At 36.5% G+C, this 12,500-nt stretch overlaps 1 long non-coding RNA gene across 1 annotated transcript in view; it reads right to left on the bottom strand.

Annotated features, from left to right (window-relative positions):
• LOC118495525 overlaps positions 1–8,401 on the bottom strand; it is a 13,080-nt gene extending 4,679 nt beyond the window's left edge. Inside the window, exon 1 of the long non-coding RNA XR_004897972.1 lies at positions 8,294–8,401. This is a non-coding gene — a long non-coding RNA (uncharacterized LOC118495525). The remainder of the gene's footprint in view (positions 1–8,293) is intronic.
• Between the last annotated feature and the right edge of the window lie 4,099 nt (positions 8,402–12,500).

Here is a 12,500-nt window from a genome sequence, read left to right as displayed (position 1 = left end):
ATCTTGCTCAATTTATCCTTCAGCTCTTGAGCTTGAGCCCTCTCAATCTCTAGATAGCTCTCCAACATCACGTTGGTGGTCTTACCTACCGCGAGCATCTGTCTCTCTTTACCAAGCTCCATCTTCTGAGTCTCCACATTGTTTTTAAGGGCCTCCTTCTCTCCCTTCATCTGCTCCAATTCGACCTTCAGGTCTTCAGTAATGAAGTACTGCAGCTCGAGATCTTTTTGGGTTTTTCGCAGTCTGTTGCTGATTTTTCCCAGCTGGGATTTCAGATACTCTGCTTCCCTGGGTGGGGAGGGGACACGTTTAGCCAGAGCCTCATCCAGCTGGGCTCTATGGGAAGCCTGGGATCTTTCCAGTATCTCCTTTGCCTCCTCTGCCTGTTTTCGGAGAGCTTCCTCCATCTTGCTCAATTTATCCTTCAGCTCTTGAGCTTGAACCCTCTCAATCTCTAGACAGCTCTCCAACATCACGTTGGTGGTCTTACCTACCGCGAGCATCTGTCTCTCTTTACCAAGCTCCATCTTCTGAGTCTCCACATTATTTTTAAAGGCCTCCTTCTCTCTCTTCATCTGCTCCAATTCGACCTTCAGGTCTTCAGTAATGAAGTACTGCAGGTCGAGCTCTTTTTGGGTTTTTCGCAGTCTGTTGCTGATTTTTCCCAGCTGGGATTTCAGATACTCTGTTTCCCTGGGTGGGGAGGGGACACATTCAGCAAGCTGAACTTTTAAGTCACACATCTCCCTCTGCATCAGCTTTTTGTCATGGCTCAAAGTGCTGCCCTCTCTCTGTTGTTGGAGCTGATCGAGGACATTGGCCAGCAAGTCCTCTCGGATGATCAGGTGAACTCTTCCCTCAGATTCACATTGGGTGAGCCTTGCCTCGCTGTCCTTCAGTTCACACCGTACTTGTTCTTCAAGTGAACTGAGATAGAAATTAATTTGCGGTTCAATCTCTCTGGAGTGGAATTCCATGTTTTCCAACTTCGTATTCTGCTGACCAGTGTCTTTTCTCTCGTTGCGATGTGCACCTTTGGATTGTCACAGTCAAATGACTCTCTGATACAAACTGCTGTCTGAGTGAATTTGTGTCAGAACTAAAGTTGGGTCCCAGTATTCATAGTGTGTCGTTATGACAACAACAACAACATGTATTCTTATGTTTTCAATCCAAATGGTTATTGATTCTATTCCATTCTATCTTTGATTCTATTGTTGCTATCGTATACCAGTTTGTTTATGTTTGAATATACAGTATGAATGTTATGATTTCTGATGATTCCTAAAATATGGCAAAGAAAGAACACTTTACGAAATATGGAAAGGAAAAAGATGGATGTCTTTACACAAGAGCAGTACACCCAAGTATGCGCCAGTTGGGACGCCATTTTCTGTAACTCCAATAACCATGTGTGCTCGGCAACTACCTAATATTTAAGATGTGCATTTACCACAATAACATTTTTTTTTTTTTACAGTTATTCAAACTGTCCAATACTTTTCATGTTGGATTTGAAAAGCCGTTTAGCCCCTGCTCATGTTTATCTTGTACATGTTAAAAGTTGTCGTAAAGGAAATGAAATATGAAGCTATCTCTTTCCCTCGATGCTGCAACAGTGAGAATGTCCCCATTGTGGGAATAAAGGGCTTTTCACACGGGGAGCCACACTTCACCTGCGTAGTCGCGTGGATCCGTGGGATCTCGCTCCTCATGTGAAGGACAATTCTCAAACATGATATGTCACTGAGTGGCATGTTTTCAGTTTTTAGCTATTTCTATTTCTATTCTGTTGTATATGTTATAGGGTTAGATATGTAAATATGTACATACAGTATATAAATACATTATCTAATGATGTTTTACAGTTTCTTTTGTTTGATCATAATTACTGATAAAATAAGACACATTCTATTCTATAGAAAATGCATTTCCTGCGGAAAATGCGTGGGAATGCTGAATAGCTGAATTGCTAAAGCTAAACTGGTTGAATAGCTTAAATCAGTAAGAAGAAGTTGAAGTAGTGAGAAGAGTTGAAAAAGTGGAAATCGTTTTAATACGTATGAATTTCATTAAAAAGTTAAAAGCTTATGCTAAACTGAACTGTTGGCTTCAAAAGTTGAATGACAAAAGACGTAGAACATTGTGAGGTCTGAGTATATTTTCTAACTGATAATCACTCACAAATGCAGAAATATGAAACAAATAGTACGAAAAATCTTAAAGCTCAAATGCACTACACTGCTAAAAAATCAGGAAAATTGTTAGAGTTGGAAGTTAAACTGCATTACCCAAGTGAAGAGCTAAAATACACTGTTAGAAAAGCTTGAAGCTGAACTGTAATACTGTCAAAGATGAAAGTTGAAATGAATTACCTAAAACGGCTGAAAGAAGAAATACTTTGTATTATTATCAGACACTGCATAGAACGAAAAAGCATCAATCTAGCTGATATGAGATGTGAAATATATTAGGTAAAAAGAATGGGGCTGAACAAAAGGAAAGAGAGGACAGAGAGAAGGAGAGAAGAGAAGAGAGAAAGAGAGGAGAGCCAAAATAAACATGAATAGCTGAATTGTTAAAGCTAAACTGGTTGAATAGCTTAAATCCGTAGGAATAAGTTGAAGTAGTGAGAATAGTTGAAAAAGTGGAAATCGTTTTAATACGTATGAATTTCATTAAAAAGTTAAAAGCTTATGCTAAACTGAACTGTTGGCTTCAAAAGTTGAATAATGACAAAAGACGTAGAACATTATGAGGTCTGAGTATATTTTCTAACTGATAATCACTCACAAATGCAGAAATATGAAACAAATAGTACGAAAAATCTTAAAGCTCAAATGCACTACACTGCTAAAAAATCAGGAAAATTGTTAGAGTTGGAAGCTAAACTGCATTACCCAAGTGAAGAGCTAAAATACACTGTTAGAAAAGCTTGAAGCTGAACTGTAATACTGTCAAAGATGAAAGTTGAAATGAATTACCTAAAACGGCTGAAAGAAGAAATACTTTGTATTATTATCAGACACTGCATAGAACGAAAAAGCATCAATCTAGCTGATATGAGATGTGAAATATATTAGGTAAAAAGAATGGGGCTGAACAAAAGGAAAGAGAGGACAGAGAGAAGGAGAGAAGAGAGGAGAGAAAGAGAGGAGAGCCAAAATAAACATGAATAGCTGAATTGTTAAAGCTAAACTGGTTGAATAGCTTAAATCCGTAGGAATAAGTTGAAGTAGTGAGAATAGTTGAAAAAGTGGAAATCGTTTTAATACGTATGAATTTCATTAAAAAGTTAAAAGCTTATGCTAAACTGAACTGTTGGCTTCAAAAGTTGAATAATGACAAAAGACGTAGAACATTGTGAGGTCTGAGTATATTTTCTAACTGATAATCACTCACAAATGCAGAAATATGAAACAAATAGTACGAAAAATCTTAAAGCTCAAATGCACTACACTGCTAAAAAATCAGGAAAATTGTTAGAGTTGGAAGCTAAACTGCATTACCCAAGTGAAGAGCTAAAATACATTGTTAGAAATGCTTGAAGCTGAACTGTAATACTGTCAAAGATGAAAGTTGAAATGAATTACCTAAAACAGCTGAAAGAAGAAATACTTTGTATTATTATCAGACACTGCATTAGAACGAAAAAGCATCAATCTAACTGATATGAGATGTGAAATATATTAGGTAAAAAGAATGGGGCTGAACAAAAGGAAAGAGAGGACAGAGAGAAGGAGAGAATAGAAGAGAGAGAGAGAAAGAGAGGAGAGGAAAAAAAGAGCCAAAATAAAACATGAATAGCTGAATTGCTAAAGCTAAACTGGTTGAATAGCTTAAATCCGTAAGAATAAGTTGAAGTAGTGAGAATAGTTGAAAAAAAGTGAAATAACATCTCAATCAGGGACATATTGACTGATGTATCACAGCAGGATTCAAACCTTGATCTCCCACACCAAAGGCATACACAATATCCACTACACTATCATCTGTATAGATGCTTAATGTTCCTTTAGCACTTATAAAGCCTGTCTTTGATCATTGATCACCACACCTGCTAATGCTAATGAGTGAGAGACAGTGTGAGAGAACCGTAGGTTCTTTATTTAGAACTGTAGGTGAAAGTATGGAGGGGCTGAAAATTTTGGGAGCGGAAGAAAATTTGAAGGATTTGAAGCATGATCTCATTGACTTCAATGTTTTAAAAAAGTGTTAAAAAGCTTAATATTTTAAAAAGTATAAATAATAGAAAAAAAGTTGAAGAAGTCCCATCATTAGCTGAAAGAGCTGAACATTTTAAAAGTTGAATGGTTTTAATAGCTCAACGTATGCAGAAGTTACAGAGAGCCAAAAAACGTATGGAAGAGGGAATAAAATTAAAAAAAAGAGAGACAGAGAGACAGAGACAGTCAGACAGAAGTGGAACGCACAAGATATAGACTAATGTTCATATTACTGCCTGTAGTATTCAAGTTGACTGTCTGTGAAAGGGTTGTCATGGCTACCAATGACCTGTGACCATGTTGATAAACACCCTTTGAAGTCTGTGATGAGATCTCTTTGATCTTTAATCAGGTTAACGACCGTGTCACCTGCTGAAACTGTCAGCTGTGCCCCACTGGAGCTATTCAAAGACACAGAGCAAGCTCTCAAATAAAGCCTCAGACTGCTAAAATGATAAGGGCTATCGGTGAAATGATGTAATCGTGACCACCACAAGACCTTTGTGAACGTATTCATGTAAAATTTATGTTGATAAACTTAAAAATGTGGGCATATCAGCGATTTAAAAAAGTGGTTTGCTCTGCGTTTCGCTCAGAAATGTGAAGAATGTTAAACAGGGCAGTGGATGGACAGAGATGTGGAACTCTTGTCATTTGGAAGCTCATCGAGCCAACAGTATAAGGCATATTGCAAAACTGAGCACATTGGCTGAAACTAGACAAAAATACCTACGTTTTGATGTATAAATTGTGTATGACAAGTAGATATTGTGGGCGTGAGAGCAATTTATAGAGAGGGGACAAAGATTTTTTTCCTAAGCTGCTACACTCTAACGATGACATCATCCACTCTGCCAGACGCAATACACACTCACTAGAAACACAGAAAAATCCTGAAATGATCACTAAACTTAAACAGCTTTTTTACAAAAACTGTAAAAGATATCAAACTGAAAAGATAGAGCCGGATAACTGAATATTTTGTGAACATTTTAAAGTTTGTTTGGCGTCTGTAGGTGAAAGTATGAAGGAGCTGAAAATTTTGGGAGCAGAAGAAGATTTTAAGGATTTGAAGCATGTTCTCATTGACTTCAATGTTAAAAAAAAGTCATAAAAAGCTGAATATTTTAAAAAGTATAAATAGTAGAAAAAAAGTTGAAGAAGTCCCATCATTAGCTGAAAGAGCTGAACATTTTAAAAGTTGAATGGTTTTAATAGCTGAATGTATGCAGAAGTTACAGAGAGCCAAAAAACGTACGGAAGAGGGAATAAGAATAAAGAAAGAACAGAATAACAATAGTTGGAATGCTGCTGAACAGCATTCCCACTAAAAATAAATAAACAAAATGGCCGACAGGAACAACAATAGTTGGAATGCTGTTGAACAGCATTCCCACTAACTAGAAAATGCATTTCCTGCGGAAAATGCGTGGGAATGCTGAATAGCTGAATTGCTAAGGCTAAACTGGTTGAATAGCTTAAATCAGTAAGAAGAAGTTGAAGTAGTGAGAATATTTGAAAACGTGGAAATCGTTTTAATACATATGAATTTCATTAAAAAGTTAAAAGCTTATGCAAAACTGAACTGTTGGCTTCAAAAGTTTAATAATGACAAAAGACCTAGAACATTGTGAGGTCTGAGTATATTTTCTAACTGATAATCACTCACAAATGCAGAAATATGAAACAAATAGTACAAAAAATCTTAAAGCTCAAATGCACTACATTGCTAAAAAAATTAGGAAAATTGTTAGAGTTGGAAGCTAAACTGGATTACCCAAGTGAAGAGCTAAAATACATTGTTAGAAAAGCTTGAAGCTGAACTGTAATACTGTCAAAGATGAAAGTTGAAATGAACTAGAAAATGCATTTCCTGCGGAAAATGCGTGGGAATGCTGAATAGCTAAAACTAAACTGGATGAATAGCTTAAATCTATAAGAAGAAGTTGAAGAAGTGAGAATAGTTGAAAAACTGGAAATCGTTTTAATAAGTATGAATTTCATTAAAAAGTTAAAAACTTATGCTAAACTGAACTGTTGGCTTTAAAAGTTGAATAATGACAAAAGATGTAGAACATTGTAAGGTTTGAGTAGATTTTCTAACTGATAATGACTTACAAATGCAGAAATATGAAACAAATAGTACGACAACTCTTAAAGCTCAAATGCATTGCACTGCACTGCACTGCTGAAAAATCTGGAAAATTGTCAAGTGAAGAGCTAAAATACATTGTTAGAAAAGCTGGAAGCTGAATTGTAATACTGTCAAAGATGAAAGTTGAAATGAATTTCCTGAAAAGGCTGAAAGAAGAAATACTTTGTATTATTATCAGACATATACACTGCATAGAACGAAAAAGCATCAATCTAGCTGAGATGAGATGTGAAATATATTGCCTGAAAAGACAGGGGGCTGAACAACTTTGCATTGAAATTGAAAAATGAAATACATTAATGACAAGCATGTTCAAAACACATAGTATACGATGATATTAAGGCATCGAAATTGCCTAAATGTGGATTGTTAGTTTATATGTGATCTGAAGTTTACTGAAACAATGTTAGTCTGAGGTGTTTATAGTAATTTTTATATTGCGTAATAATGTTGGAGTTTGGCCATCAAACACTATGTTCTGCTTTACAATTAACAACAGTCCTGACATATACATGAAAACATTGGCATGATCTGGAAAATGGTAAGGTAATGAAATGGTGTGTGGATCTTTGTAAGATATCGTGAAACAGATCATTGGTCTCACTGTTTGAACAAGTAAGGTGCAGATAGGTGACCTGGTTACAAATATATTTTAATTTTATTCAATTATATTACTGCTTTGAGTAAAAAATGTTGTAGTAATTAACAACATAAGTATCATCAACATTAGTATCATCAACATTAGTATCTTCCAAAATCAACAGTACAAATAAAAACAAGCGTGATACGATGTTCATAAAGACATATTAATCACAATGTTTAAAAAAAGAAAATAGTTGGGTAAGCAGCATTACAGCAAAACATATATGATTGTTAAAATACATATTGTAAATACATATCAATACATACAAAATAAGAATATAGAGTTCTTAATATTCTCAGTATGCACATGTATACAGTAGCATGGTAGGACCGTCATACCGGCAATTTCAAAAATGTGTCTATGCATGTTTAAGTGTGTAGGGATGACTATTGAATTGAATTTAGAATGACCTAAGTTATATTTTAATTAAATGAACATCATTGAAATGAGCTAAAATGAATTTAAAAGAAAATTAGAAATGTAAAAAAGATCCAACACCATGGGGACACATTGGCCAACCAGAAAGAAACTTACTGTTTCCAAAAACAAAATACCAAAGAAAAAAACTTGCAAATTCCCTCTAACAGTCTGTAATTTATTTATTTATCTGGGACAGTGCACATTAATGAACAATCTAACATTTCTGTACAGACTGTAAATGAGCCAGGTTATAGCATAAATGCTAATTTTCACCTGTAGTCCCGAGTCAGGAAAACATGGTAAAGATGGTAGCTGAGAAAAAACACTGTGAAATATGTATTAATAACAAATTGGTTACTTGTAACACCAAAATCCATATCCCTAAACAGTAATTGTTTTCTACTACTTCTACATCTGTCATTTATCTGTTAGAAAACAGATCATGAGGGAAAGGAAAGTTTGATATGAAAATAAATAAACAATATTAATTGTGATTCAAAAAAACTGAGGCATGAAAATAAATAAATAAAATAAAATTGTTGTCATACTGTTGACAGAAAGGCAGCCAGTGAGCCCAATGGGTTAATACTGTATGTTGCAATGGTTCAGAATATAGTTTTTTTGTTTTTTAAATAAATAAAAAGAACATAGAAAAATACAATACAGCAATTCTTGCAAAACCAAAATCCATAGTGCCTAAACAGTAATTGTTTTTCTACTAGTTCTTTAAGGCAGGGCCCAAGGATGCCCCCTTCCTGATTTCGTATTTTTTTGCATGTTTGTCACACTTAAATGTTTCAGATCATCAAACAAATTGAAATATTAGTCAAAGTTATCACAAGTAAACACTTATTATTAAGGGAAAACAAAATCCAAACCTACATGGCCCTGTGTGAAAAAGTGATTGCGCCCTAAGTCTAATAACTGTTTGGGCCACCCTTAGCAGCAACAACTGCAGTCAGGCATTTGCAATACCTTGCATTGTGTCTTTTACAGCGCTGTGGAGGAATTTTGGCCCACTCATCTTTGCAGAATTGTTGTCATTCAGCCACATTGGAGGGTTTTCAAGCATGAACTTCCTTTTAAGGTCACGCCACAGCACCACAATATGATTCAGGTCAGGACTTTGACTAGGCCACTCCAAAGTCTATGTTTTGTTTTTCTTCAGCTATTCAGAGGTGGACTTGTTGATGTGCTTTGGCTCATTGTCCTGCTGCAGAACCCAAGTTCGCTTCAGCTTGAGGTCAAGAAGATATTGCCGGACATTGTCCTTCAGGATTATTTGGTAGACAGCAAAATTCATGGTTCCATTTATCACAGCAAGTCTTCCAGGTCCTGAAGCAGCAAAACAGGCCCAGACCATCACATTACTGTTGTTATTATGTTCTCTTTCTGAAATGTGGTTGTCTCGTCAGTCCACAGAGTATTTTCCCAAAAGTCTTGGGGATGATCAAGAGGTTTTCTGGCAAAAATGAGACGAGCCTCAATGTTCTTTTTGCTCAGCAGTGGTTTTCGTCCCTGAACTCTCACATGCATGCAGGTCTCTTTGTTATGGTGGAGTCATGAACACTGACCTTAACTGAGGCAAGTGAGGCCTGCAGTTTGGATGTTGTTGTGAGGTCTTTTGTGACCTCTTGGATGAGTAGTCACTGCACTTTTGGTGTAAATTTGGTCGGCCGGCCACTCCTGGGAAGTTATGTTTTAACAGCGCGGCAAACACTTTTTCACACAGGGCCATGTAGGTTTGGATTTTTTCCTTAATAATAAAAACCTTTAATAACTGTATTTTGTGTTTACTTGTGTTATCTTTGTATTATAAATAAATTTTTTTGAACATCTGAAACTTTTAGGTGTAACAAACATGCAAAAAAATAACAAATTAGGAAGGGGGCAAACACTTTTTCACACCACTGTATATTGTCCCCATCAGTAGGCCTATGTCCTATCAACTAAACTAACTGAAAATTAAATATATCAATTGTGATAACATCAAATGGGTCCATAATGTATGTTTCATTGGTTTACAATATTGTTAGGCCGGCTACACACTGGCTGCGTGGCGTGAGCGTGCCGCTTCTGTTGCGTGGCGGCTGTGTGGCGTTTTCTATGTCTTTACACATCAGAAACGTGTCTGACGTGGCGCTGCAGCTGCTAGCCTTGTCTGTACACATGTATGTTTCCCATTGATTTACTGCACTCAAGCAGTAGTATATTTCATGACAAACATAAATATATACTGACCTGATTACAGCAAAGACAACATCGGCAGTATTGATGGCGAAATAGGCTACAGAATATTTCGCTCTGTATTGTGTGACAGGTACAATATTTGAAAATCAATAATTATTTATTATTTCTTTAAATTACATTTATATCCGCATTCATGTCAAAACATAGAGACTTTCAAACATCAAAATGTAATTTATTAAATGTATTTGAGTTAAAATGACATATAAACATCTTTTCGTATTCTATTTTGCCTGGAAACACTTTCTGTTTCTAGCATGCACGCGTTGCATGTCACACAGACAGTGTGAAAGCTCTAATCTGTTAACATGGGAGCCAAAATAGGAACGGACACGCCACGCAGCCAGTGTACAGCCGGCCGAAGCCCTACCATTAAAGGCTTTTTACATGGTGGTTAGACTGAGGCTAATATCCCATTTTTGGTTCAAGCTGCAGTCACCCTATACTGACAATAGCTGTCATTTTAAACGTTATCACAACATTTAGCTCAGTTTACTGAAATCCCAAAAGCGGAGGGACAAAAGAGGGAAAACAGAAAGGTGACTTGAAAAATAAATAAAATAAATAAATAATAAATAAAAATAAAAGATATGAATTTTACTGAAACAGAAAAATAAGGATACAATGTATAAATCATATAAGGTGGAGATAAATAATAAAAATAAGTTAAATACTATTGGTGTCGTACTGTTTAGGCAGCCAGATGGGTCAGTACAGTATGTTTCAATGGTTTACATTGTTGTTCAACCCTACAAATAAAGGCTTTTTACATGGTTGTTAGACTGAAGGCTAAAAAACCCAAATAATGTCTCAAGCTGCAGTATCTGTACTGAAAATCATACCAACACACTCATTTTAAATGTGTTATCCAGACATTTAGCTCAGTGTACTGAACCTTTAAAATAATTCAGGGTTATCCTTGACTTTGAAGGAACGTAGGGTTAGAGTCACTTGATTGTCTTCTGGTTAGGAGACAATCATAGGAACAGTAGTTCTTGACTAGTTCTTTTGACAAGGCTTATTTAACCAAGTCATGTATTTTGGGCAATCTGAAGACAAAATGTTCAGCTTTGATTCTTCAATTTAAACACTGTCATAGCTTTTCAATAGGGTTTAGATTAGCCCAAGGCCGAGTTTACACGTGAAAATTCTTTAACATGCCTACCAGCTCAAACCCCACACTAATAATTATAATTTTTGTAAAATATATTCCATGTCATCCTTTCCTTTTCCTTCTGTATGTATATATATATATATGTTGTGTCTTCCAAGAAAACAGATAATGAAGGAAAAAGAAAGGTGACATGTAAAATAAATTAATAAAATATATTAATTGTGATGAAATACAAAATAAGCATACACTGTTCTAATTATACAATATATATAAATTATCAATGTACCAAAATAAATTGGTGTCTTAGAGTCAAGTGTCCATGGGTCAGTAGCGTAAGTTGCTAATTGTTGAATCTGTCCATTGTTGGCACAAACCAAAACTCTTAACAGAGCACAGTGTAATTGTGAAGATGTAAAGGGCTGTAACATTGTGACCTTTGATGATCCAGGGACTGTAGAACTGCTGCTTCCAGGTATCTGGCCGCAGATGGCAGGAGCAGAGGCCTTAGATTGAAAAACAGTAAAAAAAAATTATCCTTTGCATTCCTAATGCAAATTGCAAAAAGTAATGCCATCAGTGTTTTTGTTAGTTCTCTGGTCAAAAAGGGATCTTGTACTAAGTTAATACAAATAACAGTTACCTTTACAACTTGGTTAGGGTGAAATATAATGCTGCACTGAGGGTGAGCTGTCTCTGTGACAGTGATGACTGACTAATGAATGATCAGCGTAAGTTTGGTTCCCCGCATCAGTTCACTTGATCACTCGCCAAATGTCAACAGTAGGTAGGCTCTACTGAACTGTGCGCAGCATTGGATGCGAAGCTGTGGACGTAGGAGAATGAAGCTGGTCCTGACAAGAGAAAACAGAAAGTTGTTGTAATAAACTGCAGACCATGCAAAAAACATGTTCAAAAGTTACATAATACACAATAATTTAATACCTTGAACACTGCTGCAGGGCAACACAACATTTCTGTCCAGTGCCATTTTACACAGAGTAGTTTAGGAAGGATGAATGAGGTTCAGCTTCTTGTCATGTTTAGCCTTCTTTAAAGTCCTGATTGTCTCCACTGTGTGAAGTGGAGTGATCACAGCAGAGGCAGACCTGCAGCAAAAAGTTCATTTAAATGACAATGTACTGCTTCTGTAACAACGGTGTTGCAAAATTGCTGTGTTATTACAAACTGAATACAGGAATAAAGACACAATTAAAGCAATATAGAAAGCACATATGAAATTAGAATCATTACCTTCGGGTGTGAAGACTCTTAAGCGCTGTCAGGTGGAAAGCAGGCAGTGGTGGTCCATTGTTTCAGTTTTTAGAACTAGAGAGAAGGTGAAGCAAAGGTAGGCAGGTGTTATCTCATCCTCTGCTTGGAAGAATGACTGGCTAGCACGAAGGTAAAAGTGTCCCTGTGTGGTCCAACAGTGATTGTCTGTCCATTGTTTGTCCATTGTTGATTGACAGTTAAGCTGCTGCTGCTGCTGCTGCTGCTGCTGCTAAAGCTTCTGTTCTTGGTTGTTGTTGGTCTTCAGTTTGTTGTACAGGTGAGGTGGTATTTCCTGCTTTGGCTTTTCAGCCTGTCGCACCTACCTCGGTGCCATTAGGTCAGCTGCAGGGTCATCAGCTGGAGGCCACCGTTCACAGATGTTTCGCCCCCAAGACCAGTACATCTCCAGGTCCGCTGGCATGC

The sequence above is a fragment of the Sander lucioperca genome, chromosome 7 (assembly GCF_008315115.2).
Source record: "Sander lucioperca isolate FBNREF2018 chromosome 7, SLUC_FBN_1.2, whole genome shotgun sequence".
Lineage (NCBI taxonomy): Eukaryota > Metazoa > Chordata > Actinopteri > Perciformes > Percidae > Sander > Sander lucioperca.
Note: the sequence above shows the minus strand (reverse complement) of the source record. Positions and strands in the feature narration are given on the sequence as shown.